The following is a 22332-nucleotide window of genomic DNA, read 5'->3' as shown; positions in this document are numbered from 1 at the left end:
ATACTAGCTGCAACCACTAAAACACTGTGAATAATAGCTGGGAATTGACTTTGTTGTTTTTGTTCCCTTCCAGATCTGAAATTGGGATTCCCTGAGTATAATGTACTGTTACATTTTAAAGCTATTTATCAATTTACAGTGCTCTTTTTGCTCCTACTTTTTCTGAGGGTTTGTTTAACAGTATACATTCACTTCATTAACCATTCCCTGAATTTATCAACAAACTTACTGTCCTAGTTATTTTATACTTTGCTATGAAAAATTACCTGAATAAAGCAACTTAGGGTAGAAAGAGTTTATTCTGGCTTACAGTTCTAATGGGAAACAGTCCCTTATGGCAGGAAAGGAATAAAACCAGAAGCATGCAGACTAGATGGTCATATTTCATACATGGTCAAGAAGTACAAAGAAAACAGGAAGTGGGGCCAGTTTATAAGCCCTCAAGGCCCATCCATCCTCAGTGACACACTTTCTAAAGGTTCCACAACTTTCCAAAGCATTAGCACCAACTAGGTGCCAAGTATTCTAACACAGGAGAATATGACATTCAAACAATAACACTTATCCAGAAGTCCCCCCACCCCGTGTGTGTGTGTGTGTGTGTGTGTGTGTGTGTGTGTTAATCAAGTAAATTAGATGATTAAATATCCTTACCTTGAAGAGGATAATTCCATAAGCATTAGCAATTAAAGCTATGACCCTAGAATAAGACATGCCAAAATGTATACACAATACAGTAAATACGTGATAGATACTGTCTAATAAAAGAATAATACTTGATAGAGACAGCGCCGGGGCAAGCTCGAGCCAGACAGGCACTGGGCGACTCTGCCTCATGGACAAAAATCAACTAAACATGGGCAGAGGAGAGCCTAAGAGCCAAGAGGCAAAATGTCCTCATATTGCATTCTATCTGCAAACTTGCCAGGAGGAACACAAGAAGAAGCATCCGGATGCTTCTGTCAACTTCTCAGAGTTCTCAAAGAAGTGCTCAGAAAGGTGGAAGACCATGTCTGCTAAAGAAAGTGGGAAATTTGAAGACATGGCAAAGGCTGGCAAGGCTTGTTATGAAAGAGAAATGAAAACCTACATCCCCCCAAAGGGGAGACCAAAAAGAAGTTCAAGGACCCCAATGCACCCAAGAGGCCTCCTTCGGCCTTCTTCTTGTGTTCTTAGTATCACCCCAAAATCAAACGAGAACACCCAGGTTTGTCCATTGGTGATGTTACAAAGAAACTGGGAGAGATGTGGAACAACACTGCTGCAGATGACAAACAGCCCTATGAAAAGAAGGCTGCCAAGCTGAAGGAGAAGCACGAAATGGATATTGCTGCTTACAGAGCTAAAGGAAAACCTGATGCAGTGAAAAAGGGGTGGTGAAGGCAGAAAAGAGCAAGAAAAAGAAAGAAGAGGAAGATGATGAAGAGGATAAAGAGGATGAGGAAGAAGAGGAAGACAAAGATGAAGAAGATGACGATGATTAATAAGTTGGTTCTATCGCAGTTTTATTGTCTATAAAGCATTTAACCCCCGTGTATACAACTCATTCCTTTTAAAGTAAAAAATTGAAATGTAAGGCTGTATAAGATTTGTTTTTAAACTATACTGTGTCTTTTTTTGTATAGTTAACACACTACTGAATGTGTCTTTAGATAGCCCTGTCCTGGTGGTGTTTTCAATAGCCACTAACCTTGCCTGGTACAGTCTGGAGGTTGTAAATTGGAATGAAAATTTAAAGCAGGTTCTTGTTGGTACACAGCACAAACTAGTTATATATGGGGATGGTAGGTTTTTTGGGGTTTTTTTGTTTGTTTGATTGATTTGGGTTTTTTTCTATCTTCAGTTGTCTCTGATGCAGCTTATACAAAGATAATTGTTCTGTTAACTGATACCACTCTGTAACTGCAAAAAAAAATTGCAGCTGTTTTGTTGACATTCTGAATGCTTCTAAGTAAATTCAATTTTTCTTAAAAAAAAAGAATAATACTTATTATGGTTGTCTTGATTTTCAACTTGAAAATACTTAGAATAACCTAAGAAATACATCTCCCAATGTGTCTATCAGGACAATTCCGAAGAGACTTAACTAGTATGTGGCACCATTCCATGGGCTGTGGTCCTTGGCTGAATACAAGGAAAAAAGCAGGTGGAGTGCCAGCCTTCATTATACTCTGCTTCCTGACTGTAGATGTGATGTGACCAGCTGCCTCAAACTCTAGCATCCATACCTTCTTCACCATGATGGACTGTAACCTCAAACTTTGAAACAAAATTAACCTATTCTACATAAGTTGCATTATATTAGCTGTCTGGTATAGCACTGTGTTAACAAATACGTAGTGGCAATAATCTTATAATAATAATAGTCTTGATCATCAAAAATTATAGGCAACATTCTCTCCCATCTAAGTCCTAACCACACCCCACCCTGCTTAGCCTTCAAAATCAGAAAACATATGGGTGCATTTGGGGTGGTACAGCCACCATGATACTTAATAGAGAAAATATATTATATAAGTATGGATCTCTCACAATAAAAGCCATCATCATGCATAATCAACATATACTAACAAAGGAAGTGCAAAACACAATGTCTGATAAACACATGATCTTGATATTTAGGTCTCATTTTTATTCTCAGAATCATTTACAAGTTGTAGATGCTAGACAGAAGATGCAATTTTATTTTCTGATCTCATCCTGGCTCCTATCTCTCTAAATTATTCTTAAAAATTATCTTATTCCATTCCTAGCTCATACATTTTATTATTATTATTAGTTCAAGTTAGGAACAAGCTCTCCTGCTCTCGTCTATTCTTCCCCCAACTCAATATTTCTGCTCCTCCATTTCCTCCGCTCCTCTCCTCTTCTCCTGCTCTCATCCTGGCAGTTCCCTCTCCCCTACCTTCATGCTCCCAATTAGCTCAGGAGTTCCTGTCCCTTCCCATTCCTGGGGTCCATGCATTTATCCCCTAGAGTACTTCATGTTTCCTAATTTCTTTGGTGAAGAGGCTTGTAGGCTGGTAATCCTTTGCTCTATGTCTAAAATTCATATATGAGTGAGTACATACCATGTTGGTCTTTTTGTGACTTGGTTACCTCACTCAGGAGGTTCCATCCATTTGCCTGTGAATTTCAAAATTCCATTGCTTTTTTTCTGCTGAGTAGTACTCCATTGTATAAATGTACCGCATTTTCTCTATCCATTCTTCAGTTGAGGGGCATCTAGGTTGCTTCCAGGTTCTGGCTATTACAAACAATGCTGCTATGAGCATGGTTGAACATATGTCCTTGTTGTATGAATGTGCATTATTTGGGTATATACCCAAGAGAAGAATTGCTGGATCTTGAGGTATACTGATTCTCACTTTTCTGAGCAACCACCATACTGATTTCTAGAGTGGTCTTACAAGTTTTCACTCCCACCAGCAATGGAGGAGTGTTCCTTTTCCTCCACATCCTCTCCAGCATAGATTGTCATTGGTATTTTTGATTTTAGCCTTTCTGACAGGTGTGAGGTGGTATCTCAGAGTTGTTTTGAGTTGTATTTCTCTGATGGCCAAGGATTTTGAGCACTTTCTTAAGTGTCTTTCAGCCATTTCATATTCCTCTGTTGAGAATTCTCTATTTAGTTCTGCACTCCACTTTTTAATTTCATTGTTTGGTGTTTTGGTGGCTAGTTTCTTGAGTTCATTTTATATTTTAGAAATCAACCCTCTACGAATTGGCATAGGAGACTGCTTCCTGAACATTACACCGGTAGCACAGACATTGAGATCTTCAATTAATAAATGGGACCTCCTGAAACTGAGAAGCTTCTGTAAGGCAAAGGACACAGTCAGTAAGACAAAATGACAGCCCACAGAATGGGAAAAGATCTTCACCAACCCCACATCTGATAGCTCATACTTTTTTATATTCTGCACAGTTAAAGTGTACCAACTGACAATTTCAACATTCCTTTCACTTTGAAAAAAAGGGAAGCATTTAAGAGGGCTGAGATGACTACATACAGTACTATTATTATTAATGAGCAGATGCATATAGAATATTTTAATAACCATGAATGTTTTAAACAAGAAAGAATATATGTTAATGTGGAGAGGGATGACTCCTCTACCTAGGGTGCCACCTACAAAGGATTTTATGAATCAAAGTCTGATCTAAAAACAGAAGGTATCTTGATTTCCAGCACAGTTCATCACTCAATACAAATGAAAGGTCACATGCTGAGACCCTTTAGCACAAATGTGTCTGCTGTGTTAAAGCATCACACGGGGGAATCAAATGAGTGGAAGTTATTCATTGATTGTGCACACTCTGGAAATGACAGAAAATTCACATTGAATTTGCCACATGTTAGCCAATACTTAGCCCATGATTTGGGTTCCTCATGTTGATCAAAATTGTGCTTCTATAGATGACAAGTGGAAAATTATCCTTGATCAAAATTATGAATGTCAATCTTACTGTTCAGTGCAGTGACTTAAAAGACTTTAAAGGAGAGACATAAACAACTTGAAAGGAAAAAGATGTATATTTTGGATCACAGTTTCTGCTGTTTTCAATGCTTTGGCAAATGACTCCACTGGTATGAGCATGATATGCAGCAATGCCCTATGGTGGGGAAAAGGCGATAAAGACAGAAAGATGAGGGAGAGAAAGAGCAGTGGGCTGGAAGCAAGACAGAATCTCCCAAATTTAACTTCAATGACCTCCAAATGGGACCTACCTACAATATTCTGGCACTTCTCCATAATGCCACCATTATACACCTACCACTGGATAAATTCAGTGATCAGGGTGAATCCCTCATGATATAAGCACTGCTTCAAATCATGATCTAACAATGAAGCCTTGAATACATAAGCCTTCAAGGAATATTTCAGGTTCAAACTAACAATTTAGTTAGCCAAGTTTATTACAATGACTTAACTTTTCCAATTTTTACTCCATAATGCTCTATATATGTGTTGCATCATTCAAGAGTCTTTTCATTCTTCGTGTGTATGACCTTTCTACTTGGGTCAGCCCTATACAAACAGAATTGGCACTCAAAGAATAATCTACACAGTGGTTCTCACCCTTCCTAATGCTGTGACACTTTGATACAGTTCCTCATGTTGTGGTGACCCCAACCACAAAATTATTTTCATTGCTACCTCATAACTGTAATTTCACTACTGTTATGAATCATGGTATAAATATTTCTGGAGATAGAGGTTTAGCACTGGAGTCATAGCCCACATGTTGAGAACTGCTGACTTACTAACTATACAAGCTCTGTTGTGAGTCATTGCCTGTAACATAGGTTTCAGGCTACATATAAACACCTACTTACATATAAACACCTTCCATGTAACCACATGTTTGCTCTTTAAAGGAAAACTCTAATATACACGTGAATCAACGATATAATATGTTTAGGCTTTACAACCAAAAGAATCCCTGCCACCCCTGAATGATCCAGACATCCCGATACAGTAACACATCCATGAGAATACCAATGGATATCCATTAAAGCACACTAGAAGGGGCTCAGTGGGTAAGTTGCTTACTGCATTAGCAGGAGGACCTGAGCACCCATCCACCCATGAAAAAAAAACAAAAAAAAAAAACAAAAAAAAAAACAAGTGTACTGATAAGCACATGTAATCCTAATGCTGGGGTAGTAGAGACAAGTAGGTTCCAGAAACTCAAAAAGGCAGCTCTAGGTTTAGTATGAGACCTTGTCTCAACAAAAATAAGCTAAAGTGGGACTGGAGAAATGGTTCAGCAGTTATGATCATATATGTTCTTTCAGATGACCAGTGTTTAATTTCAAGCACCCACGTTGGGTGGCTCATAACCATCTGTAACTCCAGCTCCAAGGTCTCTGATCTAAATCCCTCTTGAGGCCTCCATGTTTACGTGCAGTCACATGCATACACACACAAATACATACACACACACACACACACACACACACAGAGAGAGAGAGAGAGAGAGAGAGAGGGGGGGTAGCAAAAATAACTAAAATATAAGGTGGAGAATACTCCAGGAAAGCACCCTGTGTTTAGCTCTACCTTCAACATATGTATGCATAACACACACACACACACACACACACACACACACACACACACACACACACACACACACACACACACACACTGGGTGAGAGAGACAGGAGAACAATAGCTCAGGAAAGTGAGAATAGTTTCTCAGCAATATCCATTCTGTTCTGGAAATTGCACAAGGAGGAAATTTACGTATGTGTTGTTTCTGTAATCTTTTTCCCCTTCCCACACTAGATGTCACTGTGTAGCTCATTATTAAGGAGGCTGGGAAAAACCTTCTCAGAGAAATAGAAACTATATAAAAATAAATAGATCCGCAAGCCATCCTCACATGGCAGCACTGAGAGCAACCTCTCTGCTTACCCTTCTGACAGAGACAGGAGACAGCTCACTCTCTGCACTACCCAGAAGGTGAGCCTGCCCTCGCAGAATGCCACAAAGACTTAACAACACCTCAAAATACGTTTTTCTGTCTTTTCCCCATTTGCATACCTGTCAACCTGATAAAAAGTGAGAATTTGGGAAATGCAAATAGCTTACTCATGAAATTTAATGAAGTGTGCATATGCTCTAGTTTTGAAGTCTTGCAAAAATATACCATTCCCTTGATGCTTAAAAAAATTACTTTCATGAAGACAATGGTGCTTGGAATAGAATAAGGGCACCTCCCATATTCTTTGTCTCTTTTCAATGTTGGGTTCATTTTTTGCACACAGTCCTTGAAGTCAGATATATGTTTGATCAGGAGTGTATTTCTTAATCTTTCCTTAGATAGAATGACTTGGGTGGAATTTTTTCAGATAGATTTTTTGCTATGTAGCCCAGCTGGCCTGGAGCTACCTATATAGACAAGGCTGACTTTGAACTCACAGAAATCCATTTGCTTCTTCCACAAAATTTCTGGATAAAAAAGTGACACCCTTCCTAACCTGATTCAGAAGAATCTATAAACCAGGAAAATCAATCTCCTAGCTGTAAAACATACCCAAATTAACTACCTTGCATTGCCAGAGCCCAGAACTCCACTGAAAAAGTACATTTCACATACAAAGTACCCTCATTTCTTGTATCTAGGAATTAGGACGAGACAATGATGGTTAGTCAGCTTACAAGGCTTTTAAATTCAATCAAGATGATCAGTATGTAATCATTTCTGGATGGTGCTAATAAGAAAAATATTTTCCGGGGTCTTTTTAGAGATGATGGTCATGTCCAAAGTTGTAGCAAGATTAGCCACAAACAAAACAAAGTTGAACAGCAAAGAAATGTTCAGGCTCTCTTCAAAGTTAAGTGTGGTAGCAATACAGTGATGATAATATTGGATGAGAGGGTTTTAGAACATAAAGGAATTAATAATTCATTGTGTGTGTGTGTGTGTGTGTGTGTCTGTATATATGTGTGTGTCTCTGTGTATATGCATGTCTCTGTGTGTATGTGTGGTGTGTATATATGTGTGTGTGTCTGTGTATATGTATGTCTCTGTGTGTATGTGTATGACTCTGTGTGTATGTGTGTCTGGTATATGTGTGTGTGTATCTCTCTCTCTGTCTTTCTCTCTCTTTCTCTTTCTCTGTCTCTCTCTCTCTCTCTCTCTCTCTCTCTCTCTCTCTCTCTCTCTGTGTGTGTGTGTGTGTGTGTGTGTGTGTGTGTAGGAGAGAGAACCCAGATCTCCTATGTGCTCGGCAAGTGCTCTACCACTGAGTTACTTCACCATTCTCCACCTCATCTAAAAGGCAACTCTACAATATACACACAGCTAGTGACAATGATTTCAAACTCATGTTCTTATGTGAATCTAAAATAAAACTGGGAATAAAATCACATTTTTATTAATTAGATTTTATGTTGCTATAACCAAATACTTGAGGAAAATAACATAATGAAAAAATTATTTTTAACACAATCTCTAGAAGAATCAGTCTACGGACACTTGGCTAGTTGTTTCTAGGTTGAATATTGTATCCATGAAAGAGGGCAGCAGAGGTTTTTCATTCCTAATGGACAACAAACAAAAAGAGAAAATGCTATGGATAAGAATATACAGCCTCAATGGCCTACTTCCAACAGTGGAGGTCTCATCTACTAAAATTCCAGAATCTCCCAAAATGACACTAACAGCTAGTGACCAACTGTTCAACATATGAGTCTATTGGAGTCTTTTCATTTTCCAACCATACCAATGAAGAGCAAATCAACCATTATTCTATTATTATTAGGAAGTGATGATGATGGTGGTGAGTGTTATGGTGAGAAAGAGGATGGTGGTCATGATGATGATGATGATGATAATTAAGATGTGATCTCACCAATTTAATCTTTATTCCTTCCTTTTGATGAATATATTTTCAACTCTGTCTTCTAGACAAAGAAATTAGAACTCATCCTTGTTCTATTTTTTTAGACAAGGTGATGAAAACTGGCTTTGAAACTCTCTCTCTCTCTCTCTCTCTCTCTCTCTCTCTCTCTCTCTTGAAAATAGCTTACAGGATTCTTCTCGAGCATTCCTCAATGTGTCTAAGACACTAGGCAGATTTCAGTCAACATCAAGGTCCTACTCAGGACCTGCTATCCTTAGGATCCATTTTTCTAAGTTCAGACTATAATTATTAGTTGAGGACCATCCCAGTTAGAAACACTTAGCTTTTAGTCTTCATCTGAAATTTCTTTCTTCTAAAGGGTATGGTTAAAAAGAACTTGTAGAAAGAATGCAATCCACACTAATACTTGTTTATGCAGAATTTTCAAGCAGATAAAATACAATAAAATAATAATGAGCCATTTCTTTCCCACCATCCCCTCAAAATTATGGAAGAGGGTTTATAAGAGTGATTATTTTTTCAAGGTGTCAAAGAGAATGCTGCAGGTGATCCCTGGAGTTAGGGAAACAGGTAAATAACCACCACTTCTGACTTTAAATGGTAGTGGACAGGCAGAGAAACTAGAATTCTGTTCTCACTGAGTCTCCAGGCTAGTTTCCTGCCTTCTGCCAGTCTCTACCAGAAGCTGACCTATGACAGTGAGAAGATGTCAGTAAGACTCCCTCCTCACCCATGATTACTTTTCCCATCTCTGAAGCTGCATATCCCCACCTCCATGATTCTCCCTCTTAGATCTTTCTTCCTTATATTCAACTTTCAGCTGTATCTCACTGAGCCCGAGTCTTAAAATAGAAAATGTGCAAATACAGAATTTGGCAGTTCTTTCTCAGCACTGTGATTTGATTCCCAAGGCTACATTCTTATTTCAAAACCCTCTGTTTGCCATTGGCATTCAAATGTGGCTATGGTTGTGATAGACTCCTTGCCTTTCTTCTGTGAGAGAGCAGACTTTCACCTACTTCCTCAATTCTGTCCAGGTGGAGGAATTCCCTGAACAATCTGTAGAAGAGACTGTCTTTTTTAAAGGAAAAGAGAAACAAACAAAGGAAGAAGTAATTTCATAATATCTCTTGTTCTATGAAACAGCCAACTGCCAAGTATTATTGCCGTGTCAGGAGGAAAATAAACTCAATGTCCTTAGGCAACTTGTGGTCTGAGTCAGCACTTTGAAAATGCAGCCAAACATTCAAAATCATTGTGGGAGCCTAAGACACACATTCCCCAATACCATTCACTCCCAGAACTTTGTTCCTGAGATGGGGCTGATAGTTACAATGCTGACAAACTTTGCTGGAGATGATGATGTTGATTTTCTAGTAGTGGGCATACAATGCAAGCCCACTTGCAAAAATGTCCAAGTAAAACATGGTGCCATTGAGTGAGTAGAGGAATTGGGTAACCCGAGGCAAGAAGCATAGGGAAAACCTTTGCTGATGGAAGACTGAGATGTGGATTTCATTGGGAGAATATAGGGTGAAGCATGATTTTCAGCAGTCAAAACCAGGACTGAGGTTAGAAAGTAGAGAGAAGAAAGAAATGAAACCTTATGTCAAATGGTTCAACCTAGGCATGAAACAGAGATTAAGACTAAGTAAGAGATAGAAAGGGAAGACTTGAGGATTGTCAGCCTATCCATGGAAGCATGCAGCCTGGGAGAGTTGCCTGTAGTCTGTAAGAGTCACATATAGTCTGGGGAATCTAGGTACTAGGTAGAGACACAGGGATCTGGATATAGATGAAGGGAACTGGACATAGTAAGGGATCCTCACACTGAGTATCTAGGCACATGTACCTGAATGCTAAAGGTAGGGGCTATAGCTAATACCTTCTCTTTCAGAGCTCCACATCTCATTTCTGAAAGCTAAAGTTAGCTATATCTGGAAGCCATCTTGACACTTCATTGAATTAAAGAGCCATGTAATTTTATTTTACTAGAAGCCATGGAAAATATTATCTACTTCTTCTATGAGGCCAGACCCCTAGTATTTCTGGAAGCTTAATATTTAGAAACAGATTAACAGCTGCCAATACTACTCTTCAGTTTAGTAGTGTGGGCAGACTGAGTTGCCAAAATAGGAATACAGTTTTGTTAATTTACTATTTCATTCATTCATTAACAATTTCAAGCATGTATATAATGTATTTTGGCCATTTTGACATCCTGTTACCTTCTGTCATTCCCTCCTACTCCTGCTGAACTCTTTCTTCATCCCAAAAGTTACCTTCTACTTCCTATGTGTATGTCTCCTGGTGAGGTTTTATTTACTAGAGCACAGATAATTAATTAGGGGATACATTGCTAAGAAAATGTTTCCTACTCCCCCAGCAACAGATATCTACCAATAGATCATATGGGAAAGTTGGCATTTCCTTAGCTCTATTTCATCCACGATGGAATGTTAGAAAGCTCTACCTTGTCCTTGTAAAAATACCAGAGTTTCTGTGGGTTTGTAAGTGCAATAATAATGCTGAATCCAGAAGATATTTCACAGAACTCCCATCTGTCCTCTAGTTCTTACATTCTTTTCACTCCATCTTCAGCTGGGAGCACAAATACCTTAATGGAACATTCGGCTACATAAAGGGAAAGCCCACATCCAACTCTCACCTGTAGAAACCAAGTACAACGAGGAGTCATGCTATTCTGCACATGAACATGAAGAAAATCTCACTGTATGTATGGGACATGGCTGAGGCACTAGAAACTATTCAGACAATTGGTAGCAATGGAAGGATTCACTGCTCTTTTCAGAAAAGACCAGAGATGAATACTCAGTCTGCACTTGTGGTATAAAAATTCACCCCATGTTATGGGAGTGGACCAGAATGTGATAGGATGAATCAGGAAGACTTTTGGAAGCTTCGTAAAGTGCATACAATATATTCATGGGTTACAGTCAATTCATTCATAGTGTATTCACCTGTTTATTGCAAGTTTATTCAGTATATGATTAAGATAGGGTTGTAGACCCAGATGCATGCAGAAAAGGCATTGGGGGAGACTAGATAGAGTTATAGACAGGAGGAGATAGCCACAATTGTAACTGTAGCCATAAACATAGGTTTAGGTGTGTGTGTGTGTGTGTGTGTGTGTGTGTGTGTGTGTGTGTGTGTGTGTGTGTGTGTGCGTGTGAAGAAGTCAGCAAAAAAATATATTGCTAACTAGCAATGTATTTGTATGGGTATATACTATGCTTTGCATATGTGATCTTTCATAACATTCCTATGTGAAATTTTCTTCAAGGTGTGGTATTAAGAGCTTCCTGAGACTTATGAGCTGCTTACTTCCTAAGTCCTAAGAGCCCCTGGATAGCAAGGTTTCAATTCTTAATGTACTGCTACACACGCATTCAAGCATTGCTGAAAAAGCCTAAACAACAGCACCACCAGCCTCACTAGCAAATATACCCTTATGTTTCCCAGGTAGTAAATAAATCTTTACATTAAAGCACAACTTGACCTAGATGTTGAGTTCATGGTCCCAATTCTATCAGTGATGACTGTTCACAGTCTCCCTGTTATGTGAAAATTTTCTCTTGTGCAATTTTCCAGAACTATGTAAATAGGAGTCATTTAGAAATATATTAAAAAATCAGGCAGCCATGGCAACCAGCTGTCATCATACAAGATGTGCTTATATAGTTCCTGGGAAAAGAGCTCTTCAATTCTCTTGCTTGTTAAATGATTCCATCATGGTTTGCCATATTTACTCAGTGTTCACTTCACAATTGAAGTTTGAATTTCATAAAATAAAATCTGAATTCTATAAAATAAAATAAATCTATACATTTGCTTCACACCATTGATGTCAGTGTACAGAGTTAAGATGTTATTTGAACAGAAAAATCTTAAAAATATAAACAATCATAGTATTATTGTAAGTTGTTATGCCGTGTTTACTTGATATCCCTGGGAAGACTGTTCTTTTCTGAAAGAAAATGGAGGAGGAATGGATCTGGGGAAGACAAGATGTGAAGAGGCACTAGGAGGAGTGGAGGGAGGGGAAACTGTGTTTGGTATATAATGTATGAGAGGAATAAATATTTTAAAAGAAAATACAAAAAATAATGATCCACATTTCTAGAAGATAGCATAAACTGTATCCTCCACATTTTGCTTAAATAAATAGACTGAATGTGTGGACTCTTGCTTGGATTATACGCTACTTCAGTGTTCTGGGTGTCCCTAACTAATTCTAATAACATTCAATTGTTATCTAATTTATATTTTAACACTTGGGTACTTGTTGTGGTTTGAATGTATTCCCTAAATATTTTGTGTTGAAACTTAACTTCCAAATGTGATATTAAAAGTTGATTAAGTCAAAACTGGTTATAAAGAACTGGCATATGGGTGGTCTTTTATCTTCTGCCCCTGCAGTATAAGGAGCCAGATTCATTCCCTTCAGGAAGGGAATCATCAGAATCATCTTGGAGACAAAGAGGTCCAGACCTTTACTAAGCACTGAACACACAGGCACTTTGGTCTTAACAAGTATCTTTTCCCTATTTGTAAATTATCTACCATCAGACATTCTTTATAGCAGCAAACTGATGTACTGGAAAAATATGGAAATTTACCACCCATTATCATTCATATTGATTTTCCTTAATATTGTGCAGACAAGCATTAAGGAAGTCTCCTGAAATTTCCTGATGGGATTCTGTTCATCAATCATCCCTGGAAACCTTTCTTGTCCACCATTCACAGCATGGTGACTTGGTTCAGCAGAGCAAGTGAGCAACAGGCCCACAGTAAAGAGAAACTCTACTAACAAAATGGAATGCAGTCGTTTGAAGTTGTACCTTACCGGTTTTTTATATATTTTGTTTGTTAGAAGAAAATTTCTAAGTATATGCAATAAATGAAGGATGAAAATTACACAAATGTATGAATTCACCAAGACATGAATATTCCCCTTAAACTTCAGCCAGGCTTCCTCCTGACCACAGACTTTTGACCTCTCCTTCTACCATTTTCTTTTTACGAACTATACTTGTCAGTCTGTCTCTGCACTTTGAGATATATATATTTCCAAGGAGATAGGGTTCCCATAATTAGCCATCAAGAATGACCTTGTCATATTTGCCTACAACCTCCAATGCATCGATATATTTTAACACCCAATTGTATTTAAAGGTTTTCCTGCTCTATGTTACTAGAGAGTTATTTCAGTACCCCACATTGCAATATTCTTTTACCACAATACCCTAATTATTTTAGTCTTAGAGTCTTAGATAAGATCTTCTTTGATTACTATAATGATAATGATGTTCCTTTTTGTCCTGATCTCTCCCCCTCTCTCTCTCTCTCTCTCTCTCTCTCTCTCTCTCTCTCTCTCTCTCTCTCTCTCTCTCTCTCTCTTTCTGTGCGTGTGTGTGTGTGTGTGTGTGTGTGTGTGTGTGTGTGTGTGTGCGCACACACTCAAGCATGTGAATGCATGCAAACATGAGCACACTGAAGATCAAAACCAGGGCTTTGTCCATGCTAATCAAATATTCTACTACTGATGTACATCATCAACCCTCCTTTTCTGTTTTTAATAAACATCCAGTACAAATTTTGAAATATCAAAAGCTGGAAATAATGGGATTGCTAGTGCAAACAGTGATATGGGCAGGAGAAGTTTTGCAGGACCCTACCCCTAAACAAAGAACTACAGGCTCCTGGAGGAGATAAAAACTGTTTTCTCCAGGGGCACATCCTCTAGTAGGTTATCCAATCACAAGTGACCACCCCTAAACATATCCACATATGAGCAACACTAAATGGATTCAACAGATTGTATTTATATATGTGCATGTGCATATAACAATATTAATTGGAGAAGATATGGCCACAAATTTGAGAGGGACTGGGGATAATGCCAGAGGAGTTGAAGGGGAAATGGGAGGGTGAAAATCATATAAATACAGTGTATTCATGCATTAAATGCTTAAAGCATGAAAACTTGAATTTTAAAAATGAATTTTAAAAAAGAGGTGATAATAAATGGAGACAATACTAGAAGATGCTTGCCACTGTATATGTCCATATGTGTTCATTCAATATGTATCTGTGTGTCTATATCTCCAAGAAAGCTCAGAATATGGCTAAAGTACTTCACCTTAAATGTTCACTCTTTTTACATGAGATCTGGTTATGCTATAATTACATATCAATGAAACTTATACTTTTTTAAATTGTTACCATAGAATTTGAATGTTTCTGACTATGTGAAAAAAAGAACACAAATCTCCATTCAAATGAAATGAGTCTATTCTGGAGCCAAATATGAGTGACCATGGCCAAGGAACACAGATTCTGGCTACTTCTAATATCATGCTCCCACATGGTAACCATTTCATGAAGTTTTTATAGTAAATGAATAAAGAAAGTCAGAAATCAAGAAGCTTTCCAAATACAACAGTGGGTACATCAGAATGAGAGGTCCCAGAAAAGTGAGGAACTCTCTGCATATGCTTCAGGGGTTATCTGATGGCATTCTTAGCTTATGAGTTAGAGAGAAAGCATAGATGTTGGAACCCAGGCCCCATGAAGTCTCTAAGAGTTGTTTTCCAGCATAACCACAGGTACCTCCTGTTTTCCTGACCTCACCCCACTGGGATCAATATCCTGTTGTGAACCCTTTGACCTGGGGTTTTTGTAAGTTTGTATGTAAGGCTGCTCCACAATAAAGGTGAGAGACATTCTCTCAGAAAAGACCAGGAGTCTTGTGGTTCATCCAAATCTCCAGGCTTTCGCCCAATACTCAGACTTAGTGGCCAAGAGCAGCCACACATAGAGTCTATAAATACATTCCAAAAGAGTTTACCTGATATTCACAAAGACTTTAGGTCACACATAAAGATATGAAATGAACAGCTATTAAGGGGACTAACAATAGCCCACGATAATGTACCACTGTGTCTGCAATATACCAACCTCTCCACAATCACTGAAGTTCTATTCAGTCTAGTCAGCCTTGTGGAATATTTAACACAGGCACTGGTTTCTCTTTGGGAACTTCAGTTCATATCCTAAAGGACTGATACTGCCTGAATGACCTAGATAATAAAGGAGGTAGAGAAAAATCCAAACTGGATAGCACCTGTCAGCAGTACACTGTCCAAAAGAGAAAAGGATTAATTTCCCAGCAACCAGTAATCAGTGCCCCATTGGGCCCCAAATCAGCATTGGCCTCAATCATTAATGCTCACAAAATGAAAATAAATGCAATTGAGGTAAAAAAGTCATTGTCTTCCTTGCCTTGAGTCTGTATGTTGGAGAAGTCAGACTTGACATTAACATCTTAATAGCTCTGATGGAATCAGTTGCAGCCCTACTTCTGTAAAAAAGAGAAAATGTTAATGAGGAGAAAATGTGGGTGATTAATAAATATGATTGTAATGAAATGACCTTTATTTATTCACTGAGTAATTAAAGTAATTAGAGGAGACCCAACTGTGATGAGAATGTCACAAAACAGAATTCAATGCAATCATCTATCATCTTTGTTGGGGGAGAAATAAGTCCACTTGATACATATTTTTAGACAAAGGAATACTTTTAAAACTGGCTCTTCAAGTAAATATCAGAGTTTTAGAAATTGCCTAAGAAATTACTCCAATTTAAGGCAATTATATAAATATAACCTAATGAAAAATGCAGCCCCCACAAGATAATAAAATAGCCTGCAAAAATTTAACCTCATATATCCTTTGAATTCCAATTAAAAGTTTTCCTTGGTTCATGGGTAGTAATCAGTTAGAAAACAGAAAACAGCTCAGCAGTACCAGGTCATATTAAGTCCCTGTCATGGTTCACTGGGGGAAAGTGTGGATGGAGAGTACATTTTCCCTAAAAAAGCATTTGTCCTCTATTTTTTGGCAGAGGAAAAAAAGCAATTCTGCCCAAAAAGCTGAGAAGGAAATCTATCCACATTGGAGAGTCACCAGTAAATTTTTCCTCTATTAAACTGACAAGGAACATCAGAGCATTGCTGCTTTTATTCCAAGGGATGAAGAAATGCAATATACCCATTGTCATGGCAAAGATCCATTTTCTTTCCCTTCTTCTAAAAACATCTAACCAGATGCTGAGGATATGGCTCAGTAAGGTGCTTTCTCCAAAAGCCTGGAGACCTCAGTTTGATCCTTAGCACACACATTACAAGGCTAAGCAAACAGCAAGATAACCTCAAGGATAAAATAGTGGCATGCACAACTTGGTAGTGATCAACACCTTTCAAAATGGGCTTTTTACCTACTCAACAAGAGGGAAATCATTCCTGGTACTGGAAAGCTATCCTACTATCCACAGATAGTGAAATCATGGATCTTGGATCTTGGAGAAGAACCTACAACCACCACTTTATTAAATCAGAATAATCCCTAACTATATTCTAAATATTTGTCCTTTACACACAGTTAAGAGAAGCTAGCCACCCAAACACCAATTAAGGAAACTAAAAAATGGGGCACAGAACTAAATAGAGAATTCTCAACAGAAGAATCTAAAATGGCTGAAAGACACTTAAAAAAGTGCTCAAAATCCTTAGCCATCAGAGAAATGCAGCTCAAAACAACTCTGAGATACCATCTTGCACCTGACAGAATGACTAAAATCAAAAACACCAATGACAATCTATGCTGGAGAAGATGTGGAGAAAAAGGAACACTCCTCCATTGCTGGTGGGAGTGCAAACTTGTAAGACCACTCTGGAAATCAGTATGGCAGTTGCTCAGGAAAATGGTAATCAAGGACATACGTTCAACCATGTTCATAGCAGCATTATTTGTAATAGCCAGAACCTGGGAGCAACCTAGATGCCCCTCAACTGAAGAATGGATAGAGAAAATGTGGTACATTTACACAATGGAGTACTACTCAGCAGAAAAAAACAATGGAATCTTGAAATTAGGAGGCAAATGGATGGAACTAGAAGAAACCATCCTGAGTGAGGTAACCCAGTCACAAAAAGACAAATATGGTATGTAATCACTCATATATGAATTTTAGACATAGAAAAAAAGGATTACCAGCCTACAATATTCTTCACCAAAGGAACTAGGATACAAGAAGGACTCTAAGAGAAAAATGCGTGGAACCCAGAGAATGGGAAGGGCCAGGATCTCCTAAGCTAATTGGGACCATTAGGTTAGGGGAGAGGGAGCTGGCAGAATGTGAGGAGGAGAAGAGGAGGGGAGAGGAGGAGATGGAGGAGCAGAAGGGTTGGCTTGGGGGAGGAATGGAAGAGAGCGGGATAAGGGAGATCATAACAGAGGGAGCCATTATAGGTCCGAGGAGAGATCTGGCACTAGGGAGATTTCCGGAGATCTACAGGATGACACCAACTGACAATCTAGGTAATGGTGACGAGGCTACCCTAAATACTCTTCCCCTATAATGAGACTGATGACTACTTTATATGCCATCCTAGAGCGCTCATCCAGTGGCTGATGGAAGCAGAGGCAGACATCCACAGCTATATACACTGAACTTAACTCTGGAACCCAGTTGCAGAGAGGGAAAATGTGGATCAAGGGGGTAGGGACCAGGCTGGTGAATCCTACAGAGACAGCTGGCCTGAGCAAGTGGGAGCACATGGACCCTAGACTTCTGTTTGGGAGGCCATCAAGGGACTGATCCAGACCCCTGAGAGTGCATGTCAACGGGGATGCCTCGGCACCGTGGATGCCTCGGCACCCTATGGGGCCTCTGGTGGTGGATCAGTGTTTTCCCTGGTGTAAGAGGGGACTTTAGGTGCCCATCCTACATGAGGGGATGCTCTCTGGGCCTGGACACGTGGGGGAAGGGCCTGAGCCTGGCCCAAGGTGATGTTGTGGAATTGGGGGAGACCCCATGGAGGGTCCTGCCCTCAGTGCAGAATGGAGGGGGCAGGGGGCTGGTAGGGAGTTTGGGGGAGGGGGAGAAGGGATTGCCATGTGAAATTATAATTTTGTAAACATTAAATAAAAAAGAGTAGTTTGCATCCCTCATCAAGGAAATTTCTCTTTGCCACAGACAGAGACCATTATAGAAAACTACCAATCAAGATTCAGAGTTGTAGATCCTAGTCCCAACTGAAACTGCATAAAAACACCCCGCACCTATGGCTCAGAGAACATTACAGAAAAAGGAGTGGAAAAATTGTAAGAGCCAGGGACAATGGAGTTTGCTGTGAGATAGTGTCTCTTAGTAATGTCAGAAGATACACCTATAATGTCTTACAAAGATGACTGCTTTAACATGATATTAACATGGACAACTGTAACAGACACGCTAATATGGATGAGGGAAAGACCACAAGGCCTCAATCCCACACAAACAACTGTAGGCTATTAAGGAATGCAGATAGGAGAAAGTCTTCTTCATGGCAGAGCATACCAATTGATTGTCTAATACATATTAGCCCTGAAAACATACATACAAGCAACATGTATTTATGTATTTAGGAATTCATATGTATGTATAAATATATGTATGCAGCAACAATTAATGGACAAAGAGGCCATGAATTTGAAAAAGCAAATTCTTTGCTCATATCGAGTATTCTGTCACAGCAATGAAATCTAACAAAGAAGCGTCCTTTTCAATTTTGATATTTTCTTATATAACAGAGTTTGGAAGGAGAAAAGGAAGGGAAATAATGTAATTATATTTTAATCTCAAAAAACAAGAGAAGTAATTTTTAAAGATATTCTTAAAAGAGCCAGGCAAAGTGGCAGGCATCTGCAACCCCAACATTGGTGGTTTAGACAGAAATACGCAGATCCCTGAAGTTCATTGGCCAACAAGCCTATGTGAATCAATGAATTTAGCTTCAGTAAGAAATCCTGTCTCAACAAGTAAAGTAGAGAAGCTGGGCTTTGATGACTCTCACCTTTAATCCAAGCACTCAGCAGGCAAATGCAGCCAGATCTCTGTGAGTTCGAGGCCAGCCTTGTCTACAGAGAGAGTTCCAGGACAGGCTTCAAAACAATACAGAGAAACTCTGTTTCGAAACACCCCCCCCCCGTAGGGGAAGCTGTAGCCACGCCTTCTTAGGGGCTGGCTACAAGAGTACCTGAGGGCTTGTGAGGGCGTGGTCAGAGTGAGTAGGGGGACTGCGTTTTCGGTTTCGGTTTCTCTTTTTGCTGCTTGCTGTACAGACTACCACCGGCTGGCTGGTTCGCTCTGTAAGTAAGGCTTTTCCCTATTAAATACCTAACATTTTCTTTCTACAGGACCCCACATGACTATCATCGTCCCATTTCAGCAGGAAGTAACTTGGAAAATGCTACGCCCCCTTTCCCCATTGTTGTCACTTAGGATAGTGTATATACCTAGTTAGGAATAGCTTCCTATTGTTTATGACTTTAGGGTTTAGTTAAAATAGATAGTTATCTTCTTATATTTTACCTTTATACTGTTAAGTTTTAATCCTCTTTTAGACTAAAAGGGGAATTGTAGGGGAAGCTGTAGCCACGCCTTCTTAGGGGCTGGCTACAAGAGTACCTGAGGGCTTGTGAGGGCGTGGTCAGAGTGAGTAGGGGGACTGCGTTTTCGGTTTCGGTTTCTCTTTTTGCTGCTTGCTGTACAGACTACCACCGGCTGGCTGGTTCGCTCTGTAAGTAAGGCTTTTCCCTATTAAATACCCTTATATTTCTACCTGACTCCGTATTGGTGATTTACTACTATACCCCCCAAAAAAAGTAAACTAGAGAAAAATTAAGGAAGGCTCTCAAATTCACAAGGAAGGCATTGATATCAACTGATGGCTTCCATGCACACACTTGCACACAACCTTTCAAACACACACACACACACACACACACACACACACACACACACACAGACATGCACCTACCCACCCCACAATTCACACATGCACACCCACACACCAAACTGTCAGGACCCCAATGTTTATCCCCCCATTATAGATAAGGTAGAATTTCAGCAGCACAATACATAGGAACTGACCCAAGTGATACACTCTCTCAGTATCTTTGCAGGGATGGTCAAGTTGCTTACTCCACTGATACTCACTCTCACTCTTTCATTTATGTTTGTGGATAGATACATTTGCTATATTAGATTCCAAATATATAAACATTATAGCAAGCATTTATATACATCTCAGTGCTTGGAAGCCTCTACATGTCTAGGGGAAAAAAAACTTTAGTCTCTCTGAGAACACTTGCCCATATATAATGGAAATAATAATAATAGTAATAATAATAATAATAATAATAATAATAATAATAATAATAATAATACTTTCTAAATCTATTGTAATGAGCTGGATCAATAGATAAACATACTGAGGAACCAGCTTTAACTATATATTGGCTATTCCAAATTTTTGGCTCTGTTCTAAGCCCCATATTATGAAGACTAGGTTGAAAGATTGACAACTGTACAATGATATTATTATCATATTAGATATTGCCCCATACAGTCAGTTCCTACCCTGTGGTAATTCAATTTATTTCCAATTTTATGGTAACAAGAAAACAGTGGAAACCAAACTTTCTATTAAAGTTGGGATCTTAAAGGTTCCCTAAAGACCCATGTGTCAAAGCTTGGACCCCACTTTGTGGTGTTATTGAGGAGGTAGTGGAGTCTATGAGAGATGGCAGCTAGGTCAGTGCAAGTGTAGCACTGAGGAGGATATTGAAATCCCAGGCTTCTTTTCTTTCTGTGCCCCTTAACTGCCACAAGACAAGCAACTCATGTGCACATTCTTTCATATCCACCATTTTTAATTACCCTAAACTGAACTTGCCCAGTCGTGCTAGTGTCTACAATCTTCACGACCCTTAACTGAGCATGTCCAATAGTATTAACTTCCATCATCTTTTCTTTTTGAGGGGGGCGGTTCAAAACAGGGTTTCTCTGTGTAATCACCCTGGCTGTCCTGGAACTTGCTATGTAGACCAGGCTGGCCTGGAACTCACAGAGATTCACCTGCCTCTGCCTCCTGAGTACTGGGATTAGAGGTGTGCTCCACCATCACCCAGCAATCTCCATCATCTTAATGACCTTGAATGAAGTGTGCCCAATAGTATTTACCTCTACAATCTTTATAATCCTGAACTGAGCATGCCCAGAAAACTTCAAGTTATCATTTTACTTTATTGAGCACATGACCCTAATCTGAGTATGCTTACAATTATATCCACCATATTTTTGTAAACTTTGGCTTTCAGTGAAGCATATTGACAAATGTATGCCTTAAACTGAGCATCATCATAAATGAGCCTGCTTGTAAAGTGCTTCCTTATGTGAATATACCTAGTCTTCTCAAATAAATCCACCATGCTTAAATTGTTGAAAGGGTTCTGTTTGCAAACTAGCTGCAGTGGGTTTTGCACTTACTCTAAGTAGTACATTGTCTCCACTCTTTGATTTCTTGGCTGTTCTCCTTGGCCTTACACTCACCAAGATTTGTCCACATTATATTCAAATACCCAAGTACAGACAGAAAATGAATTCTTTCATAGAACAAAGGAAGAAGAATCAAAATTGGACAGGCTAGATTCCCTGTTTTTCATGTGATAGCATTCTGACAAGATTGAGACAAAGTCACATATATAGTAAACACAACGAGCATATTTCAGTCACTTTTTGTAGTGCTTGCAAAATTAATTCAACAAGTATATGCTGAATCCTTCCATGCATAATGATAAGAGAATTATGAAAATAACATCTAAATTTTTGCCTTGTGGTTCAGAGGCCCATTGGATTTTATAGTCGTAACAACTAGCATTTAACAAGTCTACCCACTAGACATTGTTTGGGAGCCACTTGGCAAACCCGAGTCACCAGATGTTGTGGGTAAACCCTACTTGGCAATGAATGACTGGTTGTTCCTGTCCCTAACATTCTTGAGTGCCTTTACTTACCTCAATAATAAGAACAGCTGTGGGGTT

At 39.0% G+C, this 22332-nt stretch overlaps 1 pseudogene; it reads left to right on the top strand.

The window, feature by feature from the left end:
- The first annotated feature begins 856 nt into the window (after positions 1 to 856).
- On the top strand, positions 857 to 1484 carry LOC100769998 (annotated as a pseudogene).
- The last annotated feature ends 20848 nt before the right edge of the window (positions 1485 to 22332 follow it).

This window comes from Cricetulus griseus, chromosome X (genome assembly GCF_003668045.3).
Source record: "Cricetulus griseus strain 17A/GY chromosome X, alternate assembly CriGri-PICRH-1.0, whole genome shotgun sequence".
In the NCBI taxonomy this organism is placed as follows: domain Eukaryota; kingdom Metazoa; phylum Chordata; class Mammalia; order Rodentia; family Cricetidae; genus Cricetulus; species Cricetulus griseus.
This window is presented reverse-complemented; position numbering and strand designations above follow the sequence as displayed.